General features: G+C 46.5%; 1 protein-coding gene and 1 long non-coding RNA gene across 3 annotated transcripts in view; one reads left to right on the top strand and one right to left on the bottom strand.

The window, feature by feature from the left end:
• Window positions 1-22860, bottom strand: part of Spock1 (SPARC (osteonectin), cwcv and kazal like domains proteoglycan 1) — a 494915-nt gene that overhangs the window by 98135 nt on the left and 373920 nt on the right. The window lies entirely within an intron of this gene.
• On the top strand, window positions 4850-20931 carry LOC119087990. 2 transcript variants are annotated; one of them, XR_005091540.1, is made up of 5 exons: window positions 4850-5204; window positions 5930-6094; window positions 7009-7373; window positions 10308-10468; window positions 19695-20931. It is a non-coding gene; the product is annotated as an uncharacterized LOC119087990 (long non-coding RNA). The 2 variants fall into 2 exon arrangements; XR_005091539.1 differs by having other exon boundaries at window positions 4850-6094.

The raw sequence follows: 22860 nt of genomic DNA, 5'->3' as shown, positions 1-22860 counted from the left end.
ACCCTGCCCCCACGCTAAACCTCTTCAGTCCAGGGACTTGGCTTCACTTCCCCTGGTTTCTCTTTCCTATGTAACCCTGCCATTTTGACCACAAGCGCTCTTGGTTCTCTTGGCTCTGTTCCTGGATCTCTCTTGGTCTTTTATCTTTTTCTCTCATCCCCCCCCCATGGCCCAGGTCGGTCTACTGGCCGTGATTCCTCTGCTACTTTCTCTCCTTGCTGTGGACTCTTCCGATGCCTCTGGCTGTACTCTCCTCCTCAGCCCTCCCTGGGAGTGCTCACATCCTCATTCTCATTCAGTCCCTATCTGATCCTGACTCTCTAACAGCATGGCCCCGTGTGTCAACACTGCCCCTGCTCTGTCCCTGCTTCACCCCTGTGCTCTCCCACTCCAAGTCCTCCTGCTTAGAGATGCCCTCCTGCCACTCATCTCCTGCAGGCCCCTCAGCTGCACAGTCCCATCCCTGCTCCAGTATTTTCTTCCCTGTGAGAACACAGCTCTGGGATTTCAGGGCTTTTCCGTAGTGTATCTATGCTTCCCTCATCATGCAGATCCCTGTACGCTTCCATCCTTCACGGCACTAGGAGGAATGGCTTATAAAGTCTTCATGAATCACAGAAAGCGAAGAACAGCTAATTATGAACCTGACATTTGTGCTAAAACTCTACCTCTACTTTCTCCTTTAATTTTCACCCTGCCCACCACAGGAAGAACTATAATATCTATCTAACACACAAAAAAAAACTGGGGTTCAGCACTTCTGCTTGCTGAGTGGAAGCCGCTCTGAGGAGGAGAGAGGGAAGGCATGCCCTGCTCCATTATGTGGATGTCTGTGCTAACATGCTTAATTGTGCTCCCAGGTCAAGATGTTTTATTGTTGAGTTCTCCATCCTCACAACCCGCAGTGCTAGAAGAAAGGACCGTCTTAGGTACAAAGCCAAGTCACAGGTTGTTGGCACATCTCTGTCAAATGTACCCAAGGGGACATGCACCTGCCTGGGGTTGCCATTTTTGTATCTGGAAGGCACAGAGATGTACTCTCTCCTGGGTGTTTCTGAAGGGGCCCCTGTGATAACCCCTATTCCTAGGCTGCTCATGATCATGGTCCTTGCTCTGTTCAATCCCATAAGCATCCCAGGCACTTGGAACACTGTGTGGCCATGGCACGGGCCCTTTAATTATTATTTGAGCTGAAGAAAGAGTGAATAAAGGAAGATAATCTACCAAAGACCTACCGCATCTACCACCAAAGAAACTGTGAGCACACTGAAGAAATGATAGAAGACTAGAACATTCTAAGTGCTACAGCCGTCAAAGGCAAGGGTGGGATGACCACCTCAGTAATGACGAGGAAGGGCAGAGTCATTGCACCCACAACCGTGACAGGGTGGCTCTTTTGTGACTCTGAGCACATTGTTTCCTGGGTCTGAACTGGGGAAGGCTGGTGACAGGGACACTTTGTCATGGGGAGCAAGTCACAGTGACTGGAGCCCCTGTGTTTGACCGACATGCTCAGCAGGGCAGCTTGTGCTCCAGCCCAGGGCACCTGCAGGACAAGGGCAGCCCCAGGATCTGTCTGTTCCCATCACCTCTGCAGCATGGTATCAGGAGCACTACAGGGAGAGAGCTCCTCATCTCAGGACCAGAACCTCGACTCTGAGTCTCCGGATTAAAAACCCTGCCTTCTCTTACTTACAGAGCCTTCACAGGCAAGAAAGAAGAAATGCAGATGGCAAAGGTCTTTGTACATAATAGTCGGGATTGCTTCCTTCCCAGTTGCCCTCATGTGCTCTGAAGAAGGAGAAAACAAATGCCCACCTAGCATTTCCACCAACTCCTGGCCCAAGCTAACATCCACCAAGGTCAAAACAGCCATTAAAATCTCACCTTGGGCCTTTGCAAGATAACTATCAGGCACTATTCAACCTTGCTTTTTACAGCTGCCCTTCAGTGTAACTTGTCTACCCCAGCCCTCCTTTAACTGGAGAAAACACACCCCAGTTATCTTGCTGAATAAAGCCCTGGATATGTTCATCAGAGCCAACAGAAATAAAACCAGAGATAGAGGTGACCAAAAAATGCCAAAGCCAACTTTTGACCAAATGCAGCAAGATTGAAGTTTTTTAAAAATGAAACAGTAACTTAAACTTTGAATTACTGCCTGATTTTACTGCTTAGAGATGAAAGACCCCTTGGTGCTGAACGACAAAGGCTTATAACTCAAAGAGGATTTGCTTTGCTTGGCATCATCTCTGTGAAAATACATTTAAGTAGTAAAATGTCCTTGCAAGAGTCCATTTTCGGATGATGGAGCCGAGGTGTGAACCTGGTGAGGGAAGACAGTTTTCTCCCAAAGGGTCTGATCCCATCCTTATCAGAACCTGATGAGAGATGAGCCAGCCAGACCAGGCGGCCCAGGAGCTGACCCTGTTAAACACTTCCCTATGATGAAAGCCAGAGACTAATGGTCTCACAACTCATTATAAGAACAGAAACATCTCCATGTACAGCCTTCCCCTTTGTTACTATATCTTCTTTTGAGGCCATAGCTAGAGCCCAGCAACCCTGCAGTGGCCATGGGGGTGGGGTGTCAAGGCATCTGATGATGCGATATATGATCTGAGCAACGTCTTGGGATGTACATAAAAAGGTGATATGAAATCTACCCACCGGGGACTAAGAGAGGAGGAGTCACTACTTGTAGAAAGCTCAAGTCTTGGAGTAAGATGCTAAAAACTTATGTCAATCTTTCCATTTGGGTAAACAATTGGTCCAAGAGGGGCAGAAGTAGGAACCAGTGACAAGGGAAGAGGCTTTGGTGACAAGAAGCCACCAGAAGTGGTGGTGGAGAACACTGGAAATATTTAGATGAGGACAATGACAGGCATACAGGTTCTAAGGAACTGTGACAGCATTTGAGTCCCATCAGTCCAAGCTTTCTCTCCTATCTCTGTGCCGTGGTGTAGAACGAACAGGGAGGCCTTGGAGCCTGGACCAGGCCTCAGTCTACCAAGGTCTGGGCAAAGGGAGAAGCTTCAAAGCCCCAGATGCTCATCATACATTTCACCCTCGGCTCCAAGCTTCTCAGTGGACTTCCCAAAGTTCAAAGTTAGAAAGCTCAAACTAGTCCCCTCCATACACACTCTATCCCTACTCAGTCTCCACTTGCATATGTTGGTATCTGGAACCGGGTTAATCAGGCCAAAATTCACTAAGGATGGGCAACCGTGATCTGCGGGAAGCTAGCTGCCCTCCACCTCATGTAATTTGTGTTTCATATAGAGTGATTTTCAAACACCATAACATCACAGTTTGGGAGAGGGGAAGCTTGGGAATGGCGTGGAGAAAATCTGCCTTGTGCTGTAACATATGTGCTTGTGGTTCGGGGAATTCTGTATTGCAGACAGCTTGGCACCCCCATCATGTCCTTTACACAGATAATTAAGCTCATCAATTACTTTTGTCCCCGTGTTGCCTGAGAAGAATGTCACTGTTGGCCTGCCAGGGAAGCAATACGTCAGCCCCTGCAGTCCTTGGTACCGCCTGCTTCTTAGAATGGCAGAGGGGTAAAGCCTCCAGCCCAAACTCTAGAATACAGCAACTTAAGTTGAGATCTTCCCAGGAAATTTAATCTTGTACCCAAGGGAAATAAAAATAACTGCTTTGGTGGATGCCATAATTCACTAATTCAGCTAATATTTGATGAGCACCTACTATGTGCCAGGAAAGTGAGATATTAGAAAAGTATTAATAGTGATGAAACTATGTGCACAAGGCTCTCAGGCCAACACTCAGCCCTCACCTACTGTGTGTCTGCTGCGAGCCCATTAACCCTGATGCTCAGCTTCCACAGCTATAACAAGTCCTGCTTGGAGTGGGAGAGTTACCTAGGATGGTGATCAGGTTCAGCTCAGTGCCTGGCTTGGCTCATGTGCTCATCCCTCTCTACCCAGCTCCACTTTTATCCCCACAAAGACCCGGGAAGCCACAGCTCTCAGGGTGTCTCTTCCACTTCTAAGATGGTACCCAGGGCACCTGAGTCGATCACTCACAAAGACACCTTAGTTCCATTCCCATGAGATGCTTTGTCTCCCCTGCTTGACAAGGGTGGCCCGGAGCAGCCAGGGTGAAGCTGAGAGGCGGCAGCATGATGCAGGACTTCAAGGGGCAGCGCAGCACCACCAACCTGGGGCCACAGTGCAGCTCGCGTCTTTCCTGCCCTGGAGACTGCTGACTTCTAGAGAGCAGAGGCTCCTCATCGCTCCCTTGGCACTAGTAAGAGGTGTGCTGGCAGGGCACAGGATACACCAGAAAGGGCACAAGAAGTGAGGGCACAGAGAAGGCCCTGATAGGCACAGCTGCACCGAATAGCCCGTGGACTTCCCAAAGAAGTCTTCTGTAGGAAGTTCTGGAGTCAAAGTATTGCTTTTCCCTGAGCTGCCATTCACATAATCCCTGAGGAAGGGAAGGCCTCTCCAGAGGGCCTGCCATCTGCAGTAGGCAAGGGCTGTAGACAAAGCAGACTTCTTCCCTTCATCTCCCAAGTTTTGCACTTACAGCCAGAACAAAGCAAGAACACTTAAAGTCGAAAAGCTGAAAACCATTTGCACAGAGTATTACCAAGCACGTCATTCTACCCGAAGTGACCGACAGAACATAGAAGGACAGGTAATGAGAGAGGCTGTGAGAGACTTAGGATGCAAGCATTCCCTCAGTAGCCACCTCAGACAGCCCCCACATGGCCCCCTCACCCTCACTGCTATCAAGGCAGGACAGCGGCACAAGAAGCAGCTTTAACAGCAATTGTAAGGAAGGACCTGTAAGTCGTTAGGAAGAAAAAAAGCAAAGTTTAAGTGTGGAGACATTATCCTGCAGGGCTCCAAGGCAAGAGCAGCTGCTGATATTCCACCCACTAGGAGCTTAGCCACAGCAGGATGTCCCTGTCCACCATCTGTGAGAGATATGGGGACCTGACTAAGAGAAGGAGACTGGTGTTTCCAAGAGAACAGTTGGGGCTCCTGGTGGAGAACGAAGAACACTTGCATCCACGTTCAAGAAAGGCGTGAATGAAAATAAGAATTTAAAAAGGAAGAACATGACTGCTCCTCGGTATGGAGGAGAAAGTTCATTGTCGACAAAAGAGAGAGCAGAGCCAGAGGCAGGGACATCTGGGACAGTCCAGAGTGGACATGACCCTGAGCCAGGTAAAGAGATGGGGAGGGGACAAGGGAGAGCCAGACCAAGAGGCCAGGGCGGTAAAGAGAGAGAGCCAAAAGGGCTGGCATAGCAAAATGGCTGGATTATAAAGGGAAGGGGGGGGGCAGCCCAGCCCTGGGCTGGAGAAGTTTAGGGTAGGGGTGGGGTATGGCAGCCAGAAGAGCCCTGTAACAGGTAGAGACTAGGGGATGCAGGGCGAAGCTGGGGGACAGCATCCACTTTGATATGTCAAATAGGTACCTCAGCCATTTGTCCTGGGTGTGAGACCTGACAAGGCTCCCTTTCTCCTGTCAGCCACCAGTAAGCACTCAGTTGTAAGGGGTACACCAAATACAATGGGAGACAGTTTTCCCAAATTAGTTCATGTGACCCTTATAATGCCCCTCACTCCTTAAGTGTTCAGTCAAACTGATCAGTGGAAAGCTATGTTCTGCAGATGCCTCAGTTTACCTCCCTGCCTTCTGAAAACTACTTCTTGTTCCATGAGGCATGCCATTCTAGGCTGGAGAGATGGACTCTGTAGTAGGACAGACCTCGGCTTGATGACAATTGGGCCCATGCTAGTTGAGCCTGGTTCTCCCTTCTGCAGACTGAAAGTAACAGTGCCTAATTTCAGCGCTATTAAATTGAAGGCCAACAAAATAAAAATGCTCGTAAAGTATTTAGCACAAGGACTCCCTGGGTAACCCTCCTCATCTTTCTTATGAAAAAGACCCCGTGTCTTCCTATGCTACTTCCTGGGTTAATCTAACACCTGATGCCAGAGGATAGCTGAATTCCCCTAAGGAGCCCAACAACTCCTGTTAGAATTTTCTGGATCCTTCCTTCATACTCCCAGCATCCCTCAGTCTGCCTGATCACCTGGTTTCTCCTACAGGTAAGCCAGCCTCCACGAAAGTTACAAGAGGTAAGGAATTATCATGCCTAGCTGCTGCTCACTGAGGTGGGGGCTGGACATTAACAAGTACAGCAGTGGTGTTCTGCTTGGGAAATGAACTGCTCTGGTCACAAAGGCTTCTTGGAGCTGTGAAGACCCAGCAGCCATCAATAAGAACCCATTCTTCTGAGGGGAGTTAGATCCTAAAGGAGAGGCTTACATATGAGGGCACAGGGCAGGAGGGCATGTATCAATGCCTCTACTTCCAATTCTTCATGGTTCCATGACTTCAAATCCCCCACCCTGGGGATAGGCTGCTTCCCCATGAGTCTATAGTAAACACATTTAACGGGTCTGTAACATTGCACCATGGACTTAAAAGTTTGTCTATTGCAGTCTGGAGATGAAAGGTCCCTGCGTGCTGAAGCTTTGCCCTAATGCCATGTTCAGAAGCAGAACTTTGGGGAAATGACTGAGTCATTTGGCTCCTGAACTAATTCTTCCACTAATCAATGGGCAGATAAATGATGGCTTCATTACCAAACAGACTATTGAAAGGTGGTAGATTGTGGAAACTTCCTCTATTCAGAGGAAGTCGGCCATGGGGAGCCTGCCTCTCTTGTCTCTGGCCTTTTTCTCTAGCCCTCTCTGCTTCCCGGATGTTATGAATTCAGCAGTTTTCTCTGCTACCTGCTCCTGTCACCATGGCATTTGCCTTTGCCACTGGCCCAAACAACAGAGGCAAATGAGGAAGGATGGAAACTTCCAGAACCATGAGCCCAAGCCTTTTCACTCTTCAGTTGGCCGTCACAGATAATTTTGTCATAGATATTAAAACCTCCTCATACAGTATTCTTATAATATGAAAAATAATCCTTCCATCCCCGAAGTCCAAAGTCTTTATTTTGTTCTAGTATTGCTTGAAACAAGTTCAAAGTCTCATCTGAGTCTCCAGGAAAACTCTTTCCAGCTGTGAGCCTGTAAAATCAAACAGAAGCCACGTGCACCTATCTCCAAGCTCCAGTGACACAGAGAACAAACAGGATCCACAAGGCAAACATCCTCATCCCAAGGGAAGACATGAGCAAATAAGACAGAATCGAGGCTCTTGGCAAGATGGATGCCCACCAGGACAGACATGAAATCCTAAAGCTCCGAGTCCAGCATCCTATGCACGATATGACATCAGTGGGTCCCCAAGAGCTTCAGTCAACCACAATCTACATGGCTTTGTCAAGTCACAGCCCACATGGCTACTCTTTGGGACTTGCTTTGCGAGGTAATGCCTGTAATGTCACCGACCCAGCATTACATGTTGCCTTCGTGGGGCTTAAGCAGTGGTGGCCCCACTCTCTGGACTTCAGTAAGCATGATGATGGATGATCTTTGCAGCAGCCGCCTCCAGACTCTCTCTCTACCTAGTATCCCAGGCTCCCTTTGAAGTCTGAGTGGAAGCTGCCATAAACCCATTGCTCTTACATTTGGAATGCTTGTAGAATTAGCACCATGTAGATCTCAGGATCTGCTGCCTGCTGCCTTAGGAATAGGGACATAAGCCATGGCTGGGCCATCTTGAGCCATGGCTGTGGCATGCAGAGAGTAAAGCAGATTCCTGAGGCAGAGACACTTAGGGAGGCTATAAGGGTCCCTGGGTCTGTTCCCTGGACCACTGTGCCCCCATCTCTGGCCTGAGCAGATTTCTGAGATGCTTCTGAGGCCTTTCCTCTACTGTTCATATGAAGAACAACCAACTTCTCTGTTTCTGCACTGATTTGTGTTGGACTCTTCCATGTCTCCCTGAGTTTTTAATTTTTTGTTCTGTCTTCCTATGTTCCTTTCCAGGTCAGGCTGTGAAATGACCAAATTTCACACTCTTTTTAATTATAAATCCCATTTTTAGATTATACCACTGTTCTGAATCCTACTGTATCCAGTTAAAAACATCAGGGACTTCCTCCAGTATTCTCCTTAAAAGATTCTTCTGCAAGATACCCAAGGTCTTTGACTTGGCAAGTCCCACTTTCCATAAATCCCTAGGCCTAGGGCACGGATGCCATTCACCCAAGTTCTCTGCAATGGTGTAATAAGAATGGCCTTTGCTCCAATTTCCAGAAGTGCATCCTCCCTTTCCATCCAAGACTCATTAGCATTCTGGTCACAGCTACTCACCCTGTCTGTGAGACATTTCAGCTCCTTCTAAGTCTCTTCTGAGCCCCAGCAGAATTACCCACAATGCTCCATTTGCAGCCTTCTAGGCATTTTCAGCTCGTCCAAACTCTGCCCTTACCCAAATCCAATACTTACAAATATGGGGGGCCTTCCTCTCTCAGTACCAATTTTTGTATTTGTTCATTCTCTGTTGTTCTTAAAAAATACCTCAGGCTTGGTACTTCATAACAGCAAAAGGTGTGTGTAGCTCATAGTTTGAGAGGATGAAGTCTAAGATCAGTAGCCCCATTGGTTTGGTTTCTGGTGGACCAGAAAGGGGAAAGGGCCATGGAGAGGAAGGGTCAGCCAAGTGGGTAGAACTGTAAGGACTCTCTGTATGTGGCCAGCATCAAGCCTTTCTGAAGACTGTGTCCTTATCAGCTAATTGCCTTTAGCAGTCCTTACAACTGCCAGCCTGAGAGCTTTGAGGGACCCCTCCATACCCTCTGTAGGGATATGGTCATGATATTGAAAATATCAGGTATACACTATTTTTAATGATAATGACATCGGTATAGAAATTGAGGATAGTTTTTTTTTTTTTTTTTGGTTTTTCAAGACAGGGTTTCTCTGTGTAGCTTTGCGCCTTTCCTGGAGCTCACTTGGTAGCCCAGGCTGGCCTTGAACTCACAGCGATCCGCCTGGCTCTGCCTCCTGAGTGCTGGGATTAAAGGCGTGCGCCACCAACGCCCGGCTGAGGATAGTTTTTTTGAAGCGTAAGTTTCTACATGCACTCTGTAAAGCCTTGGGTTAAGAAGTTTTGTGGTCCTAACACAGTTTCACACGTTGACTTTGTAAGAACTAAACCTCTGCTGTCCATTTTCACTGTGAGTGTCCTTATAGTTACTGGATCCTAAGGGTGGAGGCCCCTCCCTCACCTGGCTGGTGATTGGCACGTGTTTGATTAAGGACTTCTAGAGTCAGAAAAGTTCTACTGACTGAAGAAGAGGGTATTCTCAAACCCTAAACTGTTCTCTGGGTGAGGCTTTGTGTTCTAGGCAAATGAAATAGGCAGTTTGGGAGGGATCCAGTCTTCAGCCTATAGGAGAAGACAAACATTTCCAGCACTGGGTGGATTTAACACCTGTGCCAATCAGTGCTCGCTGGAGATACTGGGGTGGGAATGGGAATCTCACACCTGGAGCAGGTTTTATTTCTGGCTTGGTCATGATCCCATGAAGATGCAGAACCAACCCAGAGATGATCTGTCACTTAAAACAACACAAACTGAAGTGATACTTTCTCTACCAAAACACCATAATCCCACTCAAGACAGGCTGCTAGTTTAAGGTTGTATTTCAATGAAAGAGGGTTGAGCTTGCCTCAAGAGCAAATTGTGAAATGGCAATTTCAAGTTCATTCTTTTGTCATCAAAATTGCTGTGCAATTTCTAAACTTCTTGCAGGGATGTAATTAGCCAGCAGATACATCTCTGAGGCCGGGAGCACCTCCCTTTAATGTCTGTGTGAGAGAGAACAGCACCCTGGGCTGTGCCTGTGGCCATTCCTTACCCTCCCTTTCTCTGCAGATCAGATCACATCTAGCATGTAAGCACAGACTGCTCGGGGGCACTTGACCTTCTGCTGTAGTGGTGCTCAGTGTCCTGCCAACAAAAACAACATGGAAGCTAAGCTGGAGCTCCCTCCCCAGCACAGGTAGCAGGTCTGAGCCCTTCCCCAGGCACTCAGTGAGATTATGGCGGGCAGGTTTTCTGCTGGCAGCAGTAGCGAATAGTAGAAACCAGTCAAGTCCAGATGCTGTGTAGGGTTTCATCTGGAAAGTATGAGACACCTCTCAAACGTTCCATAGCCTCCAAGCTGAGAGAGGAAAGGGGCCATGGCATACAGTGAATAGGCAGATTTCTTTAAAGGGAAATGTCTTTGTTCCCTTGGGCTTTTAAGCAAAGAGCTTTGACAAGATGCAAGGCGAGTCTCCTGAGCCTGTCAGGCACCTGTGCTCATGAAACACTTTCTCTTTCTTATCCTACTCTCTGGCTCTGTTTCAGATTCCAGCCTAACTCCCTCCCTGCCCACCTCTCTACATACTAATCCAGCCATGGAACTGAGCCAGGACCAGGAAAAAGGCAGAAGGCATGCAATGGGACCTCAGGTCCTCTGGATGTTCTGCACTCTACGGTCAAGAGTCAAGCAGGGATAAGGGACACAGGTGAGCTGGCCAAAAGAGATAACATGAGATACACAGATACATGTAATACATGATTCAGGTTTTATGAGTCCGAGGACTTTACATTCAAACTCGACAGCTTGCAGGGCATTTCTTTCATCTTCCCAAAGACTAACTCTCCTCTGTTCCATCCCATCCTCCCACTAACATTCAGTGAGCCCCATTAGCTGCTAGGCACTACAGTGGGTGCTTGAGATACAAAGGATCCTGCTAAACAGTGCTAAGCTGGGTTGCAATTGTGCAAGGGGAAGGGCGTGGTACCATGGCTTGCTCTTCCTCCGTGCTTCTGCATGATCCAGATTTACTGGAAGCCCTTCCTTTATGCAAGTCAGTCATCAGGTCCTTAAGGGAGCTTCTAGGACTGCCCAGGTGAGATCATGTCTCCTCCTACTATGCCCCTCTCGGCTGAGGAGGGAAATGAGGCTGGGGGGAAGCTGCTTATACTGGGAGAACTAAAGGAGGGTCTCCCAGGAGAGACAAACTCCCAGTTAAGACCAGGGCAGGATGGAGGAGCCAGATATGGGACACTCCAGGGGGACGGTGTCGATGCAGAGGGAACAGTGTGTGTGAAGCCCTCATGTGAGACAAGTTCAGCACGTGGGAAAGAAGCATGCATGCACAGTAGTCGATCAGAGTCACGGAGAGAGAGACACAGTAAGCTACAAGGCAGGGGGCAGAAGCTGGGGAAGCAGAATAAGGATATTCTTCTCCAACTTCCTGTGAAGAACAGCCTGCAATCAAATATTGATGGAAACAGAGACCAGTAAGGATGCCAGGCGATGGCTTGCACCACTAATGGGGATAGAGGCAATGATGACTAGAACCCAAACACGTGGTATAGTCCATGAGCAAAGATGGCAAGGTTGACTAGGACTGGCTACAGGGAACAAAGGAAAAACAGAGTCAAGATGACACCAAGGTGCTTGACCTGAGTCACAGTGCAAGGGGGACTGGGCATGGGGTCATCAGCAAGCTCGTGAGGGTACTGGGAACAAGGAAAATCAAGAGCTCTGTTTAGTCACATTAAGCATGAGGTACCAATCAATATCTAAGCAAATTACTCTAATAGGCCATTCAGCACCCTTCTAAACAAGTACCAGGATACTCTGACTCACTCATTAAACCAGGAAAGGTAACCCTTTACAAACTGCAGGTTACAGAAAGCCAAACTGTTTCAGTTCAGTTAGATTTCAATTCCAGGTCCACACTATTTACTCATGCTTAGGCAAGGAAAACCCTCTATATGGATGTTAGTGATGTTACCCGTTAATATACAGATAGAATCATGCAAAACACAGTGGTTGTGAGGATGGAATTTGCTGAAGGGCAGCCCCAGGCACAGGGTGAACTGGGACCCATGGCCACCTCCCTGCTCCCCATACTGCTCCCTTGAGAGACAGGCCCTGATGGTGGGGAGCATACTGCAGTCACATGCCGCTCTCCATTCCTGCCATTAGCTATTATTACCCTTGGGTTGATGCAAACCTCATGAAAGAAAAAAGCCCAAGAGATTCCAAAGCAATACAGCAACGCTGTTTTGAGTGACTGAAATGGCAAACCAGGAAAAATGACAGATGCAGTGATAAAAATGTGGATCTACAAGACGTGCAATCAAGGAAGGCTATGAGCTGTGAAAACCAAGCGACCTCGGGGACCCTTATTCCCTCCCACAGCTGAACTCTTCAGTATCAACAGAGCAGAAGAATCTGTGTGGGCGGTGGGCAGGCAGGCGAGAGCAAGGGGCAGCCCGCCTAGCAGGGAGGGGGGGATGAAAGTGGGGGTGGGGGTGGGATCATTTGGGACTAGAGTCTGGGAGACTGACAACCGAGGATATGTGACAGAAGTCCTCTGCTTATGATAGGGTAGTGGGGTGGGATACCTGGGGACCCTCCCTGAAGGTTGCTGCAGCCCACTGGTCGTCAACCTCTCTCTGCCCCCTGAGATTGCTAAGTGATACACTGTCCTCATTTTCCATGCACACGGTCTTCTCTTTCCAGGCATCTATAATAAGACAATGACCATGGCCCAAGACCAAAATAAAAACAAAAAAAGTTTCCATGACAACCACTTCTGAGTCAGGTACATGGGAAGTGGTACCACACAGAGGCTCAGGCAACTGGAAGAGTTACTGTCTTCAGAGATGGAGCCCTTCATTGTTTTCCTTCCCCATAGCTCCACTATGGGCTCAGGACTGGGCAGGTCCAATCAGATGTTGGGAAAGGAAAGGGGCGGGGTTAACACAGACACAGCTTTAGCAGAAGCCCTTATCACTCAAACACAGTCCATAGGTGGCCCTAGAAAACAAATTAGGGAGTATAACTGAATCTAAGTACTGCTAACTGTCCCATGTTGTCATTTGTACCTCTTTGCCAAGACAAGGCTAACAGAACTTGAGTCTGCAACAATATTTCTTGTAAGATATGTGTGTATTTACATATATCTTACACACACACACACACACACACACACACACTTCCTATTCCTAAGTGGCCTCATAGATGACTCTGAATTGAGATTGTTTCTGTATAGTCTTTGGGAGTCAGGATGACGCTGTCCTGGAAGCTGGCTCTTCTGTCTTGGACTAAGGGACTCTGGAAGTGTCACTGAGTCTCTTCCTCCTACCCTTTCTCTTTGTTGTCGTTCGGCCTTCTCTCTTCCTCTACACTATCTGAAGAAGGGACTTGATGACAGTGCCCTTCCTGGTGGACTGGTGTCATAATTGTAGCAGCAAAGCAAAGCAGTGGCACACAGTAGACACAGTAGAGCTTGACTCCTAGTATTGCCAGACCAAGGCTACCTGGTCAAAAGGGAGGATCTAAGGTGGCATGGTCAGATCAAGGGCGGTAAAGTCGCAACCTGGAGGTGGCTCTGGAGTAGACCCTGGTCAGTGATCCTGTGGGTAGAGAGTTGTCCTTGTTCAACTGCTGAGGAAGCTTCCCAAGAAGAGCTCTCCATTGAGTGGTTTCCCCTGCACATCTGGCAGACATGAACCAGCACAGGAATGGCTAACACAGCAACAAAACAGTGAACATTGGCTCAAAGACCCCAGCAAAGCCCAAAGAGCTCCTCCTGATTTGCAGGCTCTGTAAAGTGCAGCTGCCTTGGTCCACACACCTGCTGAGCACATCAGAGGGACTCAGCAAGCACATGAGTAAATGGCAGACAGGGATGAAGTGATGCCACACTGAGCCTGCAGGCAGGCAGATATTCACACCTGCAGAGCTGGGTGGAGTTTCATCCACTTCCTGCCATCCCTTCGCAAAACTAGGCAAGGCAGTTCTAAATGCAGGCCCACCTTGACTTCACACAGGAACTCCCATACCTGACCTTGCTTGCTACATACTGGCCAAATGAATGACAATGACCCTGAGAATCATTACAGAGAAAAGCTTGAGCATCTATCATGTTGGATTGGGAGTGGTGAGATGAAGTCACCAAGGAGAAAAGCATTCTTGCCACAACCAAGGACTGCTGCAGATTATATCCTCAACAAGAGGTCCCTGCTACCCATCCAGAGTACAGTACAACTTCATGGATATGGGAACAGAAGAAAACCTGATCATCTAGGGCCAGAGGGGAGACTGGGGAGAAACTATTAAAATACTACAGGCATATCTACATGACTTACAAGGTTCTGATAACTTAGTCTATATTAATTCAGCTTCTCACAAAGACCCTTCAGCAGAGAAGGAAACTGGAACACAGAGAAGTAGACCTCTGGACAAGGCCTGAGCCATGACTGATGCACCAGCTTCCTCCTGCCTGTTTGTCTACTGTTTTACATCCAAATCATAATCTGTTTCCATGTCTGCCTTCTCTAGACATAGAGAACAATCTGGGACTAGAACCAGTAACCAGCAGGGTCCCAGGGCATAGTGAATGTGCTTGTGACTCCAGAGGACCACCTCAGGAGAGGGGCCCAAGGCAGGTTCCAGAAAAGTCTGTGGCCTTCTCTAGATGTGGAGACTTACAGGCCTGAGTGAATGGAGCTACAGCCCCATAGAGTCAGAAGACAAAGCAACCTCTGTCAATCATGTGGTCTCCTAAGAGAGCATCTCCCTTGCCTCTCTGTCACCTACATGGATGAATGGCATTCTCACACTGATCAGGGAGCCTAGCCTCACCCTTACCAGCCACTGGTTCTTATCTCAGACATTTATCTGGCCAGAACTTTACAATCCCCCACCACCACCTAAGTGAGCATTCTCTGAAGGGCCACCAGATGTATATAAGTCACCAAGAGTCTTCCTCTGCAGTACCTGCCACTCCCCAGTTGGCTCTTGTGGCTGGTGTTCCATCCCCAAAACCTCTTCCTCCAAACAATGGAGGAAACAGCAACCTCACCCCATGGAAAGCAGGTGTCCTACCTAGAAGGATGCTAAAATCCAAGACGTGCTTCAAGAGCAGTTTGTCCGTGAGAGGAGACTCTGGAGTAACGGAGTGTTCTCGTAGGAAGTCACAGCTTTTGTGACCTTCAGAGTTGCATGGAGGGAAGAAAAACATTTGGAAAGCATCAATTCCATTCTTCTGTTACCAGACTAGATGGAAGAACAGTGAAGTCTTTCTAACTCATGGGCAATGCCAACCACCAACTGAGAAATACAGAGTCAAAGGTGGGCAACTGCAAGAATGCACTGCACCTTGAACATATCCCACAGGCTCGACATGAATCTTTTTTTTTTTAACTTCATTTTTTAATTTTATGTGCACTGGTATTTTTCCTGTAGGTATGTCTGTGTGAAATGTCAGCCTCCTGGAGGTGGAGTTACAGACAGGTGTGAGCTTCCATGTGGGTGCTGGAAAGTGAACCCATGGTCCTCTGAAAGAACAGCCAGTGCTCTTAACCTCCGAGCCACCTCTTCAGCCCTCTTGACTTGAATTCTTAAAAAAATTATTTAAACAGTCAGTCGCACTGATGTATAATCAATATATAAAAGTCTACATATTTTAAGTATATACTTCAAGAAGGTTTGGTAAGTATAAATATGCATATTCATGTATAAAATAATGACCATAATCTAGATAACTAACATACCATTGTCCCTTAAGCTTTCTTCATACCCTTTGAAATTCCTCCTTTTTATTCTTCTCCAACTGCCTCCCTACTATGGATAAGCATTGATTTATCCTATCAGTAAAGATTAGCTTATAGTTTATGAAGATTTTATTAATGCAATCAATATATACTATTTTGGATCTGCTTTTCCTCCACATAATTATTTTAATATGTATTATGTTGTTATATGTATCAATAATTGATGCCTTTTTGTTTCTGGGTGTATTTTAAATTCTATGGTATTCTGGTTTGAATGTGTTCCTGAGAAGTTCAGATGTCAAGAATGGAATTTCTCAGTGTAGTAGCGGTGGGAAGTAGGTCTCATGTTAGGCCAGCTTTCTATGGCTGTGACAGATGCCCAAGGAATCAAAGGAGGAGGAAAGATGATGTGGGTACATGTCCACGGTGGCTGGAGCCACTGCTTTGGAACCACAGAGAGGTATGACGTCATGGGGTGTGGCAAGTGTTCGAGCACAGTTTCTCAACTCAGAGTGACCAGAAAGCAAAGGACAGAGGACAGAGCTGGGAGCCTTCAAGAGCATGGCCTCCATGACTTAACTGGCTTCCTCAGGTTCCACTCCTGGAAGGTTCCATAGCCTCTTGACAGCACCAGATGAGTGAGGATCAGGCCTTCAACACAGCACCCTTTGGGAGACATTCCACCCAGACCAGTGGGAGGGAACTTGGGTTATGGAGGATAACCCTTCATGAACTGACCACTGTCTTTCCTGAGGGACTACCTAAGCTATGACAATTTAGAATAAGGGGCTAGAGCACTGGTGTAATAGTGTAGATGGGTGTTTTCTTTATCAAGAGATGCTTTTCATAATTTCATCTTTCAATACTAGACATTTCAAATTAGTCCGACAGCCTTTGATAAATGTGTAATTCATTGTCTAAGTCTTAAATTGCCTTTTGTATTTAAACATGTTGAGCATTTGAACTTTACAGTCTGGATCTGAAAGTCTGTCACTCAATCTCTTGGGGGTCTAATTCTGCTCTTTATTGCTTATATCATCCCTCACAGCAGTTTACTTCCTTCTGAAGAATCACAGTCTGTCTGGCAGGGTTTGGAGGGAGTGCTGTGAAGCCTCCAGGTGTGGACTCAGTACTGCAGAGGGATTCATGCTAGTTCTTCCAGGCCCCCTCATGCCTTCCCACTCAGGACCATTGGAGGTATCTATCTCCTGTAGTATGCCAAGAATATGAATACGAACTGCCCACGCAAGCTGAAATCCCTGGTGTGTGTGAACCACAGGACAGTTTGCCAACCACTAGCCCTTCTCACTCCTTCATCCCTCTGTCCTACGTATGTCTTTAGATGTTGTCTGAGCCATGCTTGCCATCCCTGAGTGCATGTGGGCTCTTTGTTAGAGTATTACCGATTTACCCTTATTCTCTATCCAAAGTCTAAGCTGAGACTCACAAGTGCTCCTGTAATCCTGATTCACTACCAGGCAGATAAAAAACAAACAGACAACAAAACAAAAGCTAAATCCTTAACCACCTCAAACTCAAGGTGAATACCCAGATGATACTAGATTTATTTATGGGTTTTTGTCTCTGATCCCACCGAGGACTTAAAGATTTCTCTTCGGTCTGCATAATGCTCTTCCCAGTGCTTTTTGACTAGTTTAGCATTCTACCACCCTAAACTGCAAGGCAGAGGTCAGCATCCTACCTGGCTTTTAGTGCCCTTCTCTCCTGAACCAGGATTTGTCTTAATTTTTCCAAGATTAATCACTCAAAATGATTTATGCATTATATCTAGGACTTTCTATCAGAGGGCTGGGGTATCTCCAGACTATCATATACTTGGATTAATACAGGCACTCGGACAGCTCCTGCAAGGCAATCAACATACTCCAAGAAGAAAACGCATGGTGTGATTGACATTCAGAAGAAAGACACAGCATTATCTGGCGTGAGGGGAACAGGGGGATTTACTGAGGAGACACACTTAAGTTGAACCTTATAGCTAAAATCTCAGAAACATGGTTTCTCCTTTTCCTGTTAGGGTAGAGATGGGCAAGGGAGGCTCAATCTATTCTCTCCCATCATTGTGAATTAAGTACAAAATCCTAGGAGCTGGCTAGGAATGCTGCCAAACAGTAGTTGTGCTTAGTGTCCGCATGACCATGAGTTCAAAGTCTGCCACAAACAAATAAATGTTAAAATATTATAATAAAAAGGGGTACATGATCTGTATTCTACCTTTACCTCTCTTTTGCATAGCATCATTTGGGGGTGTGCATTGGTTCTTTCTAAAGGGGGCCCAAGTGGCTGACCCAGACAGCTTTCAGCAAGAAAAGGTTAAACACAGCAGGGGAGATACTGTCCTAATCCTGCACAGGGACACCTTTGGCACATCCCACCTTGACTGATACATGCCATTATCTGCCCTTCACTCTGCTAGATAGAGGTTGGGGTTAGGGTGGCATTAGAGAAAAGGCCAATAGACTTCTGTGGAATATTCCTTTATACTGTGTGAATATATGTCACTGTGACTGAATTAATAAAGAAGCTGACTGGCCTACAGATGAGTAGACTAAGGTTAAGTGGGAAAAACAAACTGAGAACGATGGGATGAGGAAGGATGGAGTCAGAGGAGTCACCAGTCAGACAGAAAGGAAGTGGGACATGCAGGAGAGGTAAAAGCCATGCGCCTTGGGGAAGCACATAGATTAATAGGAATGGGTTAATTTAAGTTTTAAGAGCCAGTTAGTAATAAGCCTGAGCTATCAGCTGATCATTTATAATTAATAATAAGTTTCTGTGAGTTTATTTTGGAGCTGTCAGACCTAACAAAAACTCTACCTACAGACTTCAGTGCCAAAGCAGTTCTTATGGCTTTGGAGAATGTGGAAAAACATCAGAACTTTGGGCTTCAGAACTTCCCTAGTGGCTGGAGTGTGCTCTCTGAGCATCTCACAGGCCTGGACCTAGCAGTCCAGGAAAGCTGCCCACTCCTGGAAAGCACCTTTCCACTTCTAACTCATGCAGGAGGCTCTGAGCACAGTCATCTAAACTGAAGGAGACACAACAAAAATCCCCTAATTTTCACTGATTCCAGAAAAGGGAAAAAAATGCTTTTGTAGAAGTAAGAGCATCCTTATAGTCATAACATTCAAATATGGAACAGTTGTAATAAGTTCTAACCAAATTCTAATAAAGAATGAAGAGTTCCTTAATTCCCTCACATGACATATGGATCCTAGTCCAAGGCCTGAGAAATGTGCAGAATTCTCTAGGTACTGCAGACTCTGAGGCTGAACCGTTCTCTTGGAAAACACTGAGAAAGACCCATGGCTTTACTCATGTGAGCAATATGTCCAAAGGGAATGTTTTGTTTGTTCCCTTTAAAAAAAACAGCTACATGATAACTTAATTAAAGTTATTTGTAATGACTTAATTAGATTTATAGCACTGAGCGTAGCATTCTGGCCAGGGACCTTTTCCATCTTTTTAACAGTAAAAAGGTAGAGTCCCAGGTATTTTGCAGTTTTATCTCATTCATCTTCTGACGTGCTGATGAAGGGCACCGAGCCTCACTGTGCTCAGATAAGTGCTTCATCAGATAGGTCAACTGTGTGTTTAGCAGAATTGACAGCAAGAGGCCCCCTCGCCTTAATGTATTTTTAACAAAGGGATTAACTAATTACATGATGCTTTACTTGGGGTTTCTAAGAAGAAATAAAAATCTATTTTTCAAACCTTAGTTAAATATGTGTTTGCATAAAGAACCTAAAAATAAGTAATGAAATAGTTAATTAAATCACTTCTTTCTGCTGTAACTTTATGACGAATCTGCATGCTGAAGAAATCTAGGTAAATCCATGGATGTCTTTTTGTTATGGATGGCATCTGAACATCTGTGCTTCTTGAAAATGTTACAATAACCATTTTCCCCAAAAGTTCATCCCCAGGAGCCAAAAAGACAGTGTTATCTTGGCATGTCTAAAAAGAAAAAAGGATGAAGAGAACTGAAGATAAATGGGCCCCATGTTCTGCAGAAAGTCTTAAGAATTAGGCCGAATGGCTTCAAAGAATTCTGCATTCAACCAGCACTCACTCTACATTTTAGGGATTTCCCCCTTTAATTAGAAAACATTCTGGGTATAAAAGTCTCCTTTTATCACTGTCTTTCTACAGGTATTATTCCTGCTGGGCCTAGGGAGATGGCTGAGTAGATAAGAATGCTTGCCATGCAAGAAGAAGACTGGAATTTGAACTTTCAACACGTACATAAAAGCCAGGCACTGTCTCCTGGGCCTGTATCCAACATTAAGAGGTGGAGATGGACAGATCCCAAGAGCTCACCAGCCAGTTTGTCTAGCAAGCCTCAAGCTCAGTGAGAGATACAGTCTCAAAAAAATGAAGGCACAGGATGATAGAGGAGGATAGCAGACATCCTCATCTGGCCTTCAAGCATGTATCATGTATGCATGCATATGGTGTGTACACACACACAGACACACAGACACAGACACACACACACACACACACACACACACACACACACACACACACACAGCCTTAAACATTCTTACACTGGCTCAAACTAATGCTACTTAGCTGTTGACCCCAAAGAAGCTACCACATCTGATACCAGACAGGTGCTTTTAAATGTGCCCAGTCTAAAATGTGGTCTCCTGCCTTTCTTCTATTAAAGAAGTCTTTCACTTGATCATAGAGAAGTGGAGCTCACGAGGCCAGAGCAGGCCACACACATAGCCTCATTAGGCAGGACAAGGACTTGATTAAGAGAAGGCATTTGATTCAAAATGAGTCAATTAGAGGCCTTCCCTGAGATCCTAGCACAGGCTAGGGTAAATTTCCTTGAAGTTTCTAATGTGAAAACAAGGTAATTTGAGGGTTTCAAAACCCACATTCTTTGCAAAGAGAGAGAGACTATTTGTAGCATGAAGGCAGGCAGAGCCAGGATGGGAAAAAGCCTAGGCTACCCAATGAGTTTCCCCACCTCCTGCCAAGGCCTGGCTGTCCTCTGTCATTTAACCTAAATTTGAGGTATATATTCCTGTCATTTTAAAGTCAGAAGTGTTATGCTGATAGAGCTGGTATTCTAAAGATTTTTGGTGGAATTTTATTTGCAAAGTAAAAGCCATGACCCCAGTCAGACTGGGGTTCAAATATTACTCTGATGCTTCCCAACCACGTAGATCTTTTAGCTGTTTCTCTCCCTCCCTCAACTTTCACTTTGGGGTCAACAGTGGTATTTACTCCTGAGTGTGGGTCTCACTTTGCTTTCTATTGCTGTGATAAGGATGATGACCAAAGTGACTTGGATAGGAGAGGGCTTATTTCATCTTATAGCTTATAGTCCAACCTTCAGGGAGGTCAGGGCAGGAACTCAAGGTAGGAACCTGGAGGCAGGAACTGAGGCAGAGACCATGGACAAACTCTGCTTACTGGCTTGTTCCCCATAGCATTTTACCTTGCATATGTACACACACACACACACACACACACACACACACACACACACACACACACACCAGGATCACCTACTCAGAAGTGGTACCACCCACAGTGGGCTGGGGCCTCCAACATCAATCATTAATCAAGTAAATGCCCTAAAAACTCGCCCAAAGGCCAAACTGATGGGGGCATCTTCTCAATTTTAAGGTTCCCTCTTACCAGACAACTGGAGCTTGTATCAAGGTGTCAAAGACTAACCACCTCATGGTGTTTTGAAAACTTGTTGAAATAACAGAGACTCAAAACACCATTTGGCACAGAAGCCCAACACATAGTATTCAACACGGCCTCAGCAAGTATTCCTGTCCTCTTAGTACTGCTGAGACGTCACCATGGTAGCCGCTGTGAGATAACATGTTCATCTGTCCTTCAGAGAGCTGTCAAATTTCAGATGGGCACATGGCTGCCTAGTATTAAAGCTGCATTCCTAACCTCCTTTGCTGGGGCCTATGGCATAATTCTGGCTAATGAGCCATGAACGGGTGAGGCTGATGACTGCCGGATGGTCCCCATTTTCCTTGTCTGTTTTGACGGTACTGGATGGGCACAGAAGCCATGTTACACCCATAGGCAAAGCCTCACTATTCCTATTATTGTGGATGACGGAATCCCAAGCCAAATGGGTCCTGGGAAACCCCAGTCTGGAGGCAGTGCCTAAGTGTGTGTCACTTCTGTGTGGACCAGAAGCCAGTGCTGATGTGCTTACGCCTCTGTTTCATCTAAGATTTTGTCATAGCACCTAGAATCCATAGCTTCCTGAATATGTAGTTAATATTCTAAATATTGTTTAAACTTACTCCTTGTGGAAGGTCTTTCGGGGGGCAATAAAACTAGAGTAAAAAGCCTATTTAAAATAGCTGAAGGTAACCACAGAAATGAGCTCTCATTACCAAATGATATCTGACTCCCCCAGACTAAGACAGGAAGTTGTAAATGAACATGGCCTGAGGGGAAAGGGAAATTGGGGCATCTGCCACCCATACAGGATTTCTCCTGAAACCTCAAATTTTCTAATGTATGAAGCAAAATCACTTAAGAGTTGGCTAGAAGCCACCAAGTAACTCTCCAGAATCACAAAGCCTCTACTGTTGGCCTTTTCTATGCAACAGAAAATCAAAGCCATGAATTGGACTCCAGACCATTTATTAATTGGACTCCAGCTGTTCCTCTCTGGGGTCTGTCTACTCTCTTTCTCCTGCTACCGAAGAGCATGGACAGAGTAGGCCAGGGTCGCTTGTCCTCACAGTGCTGTTCAAGGGGGGCCTCTGGAGGCAGCTGCCCTTCTCTTCTCCTGCCTTCACCAGGCTCCTGAGCACAGTGTGTGCAAAGGCCTGCATCCTACCTGCAGTTCCCACTTGTTTCATTTTCTTCATCAACAGCAAGGCTCTCTCTCGGGAGCCATTTGCAAGTGAAGACCATTCACAGGCCACAGGCCTGCGGGGGACAGGCCTACCTCTACTGCCAGTCTCGACTAGAGACAAGCCAAGCAGAGCAAGGAGCCTTTCATGGCAGGAATGCCCACAGGTCAGACATCCTAGAAGCTGAAAACAGTGCCTACAGCCAGCCGGAGGAGCCTCAAAAGCCTACACCCCGAATCAGCTTCAATCCTCTGAATTACCTGTTCTTGGAAAGTCTGGCCAGCAGAGACTACACTTGCCAAGAACTTCAAACACGCCCTTTACTTGGTAGCGGTTGCTAGAAACTATTAAGATGCCTGGGCAAAGATAATATAATCTGTGGCGGCAATGTGCTGGAAGAAATGCCAGCCCTACAAAGCACGCGCTCCCACTCCGCCCTTACTTGCACACTTTCAGAACCA

This window comes from Peromyscus leucopus, chromosome 5, assembly GCF_004664715.2.
Source record: "Peromyscus leucopus breed LL Stock chromosome 5, UCI_PerLeu_2.1, whole genome shotgun sequence".
NCBI lineage: Eukaryota > Metazoa > Chordata > Mammalia > Rodentia > Cricetidae > Peromyscus > Peromyscus leucopus.
This window is presented reverse-complemented; position numbering and strand designations above follow the sequence as displayed.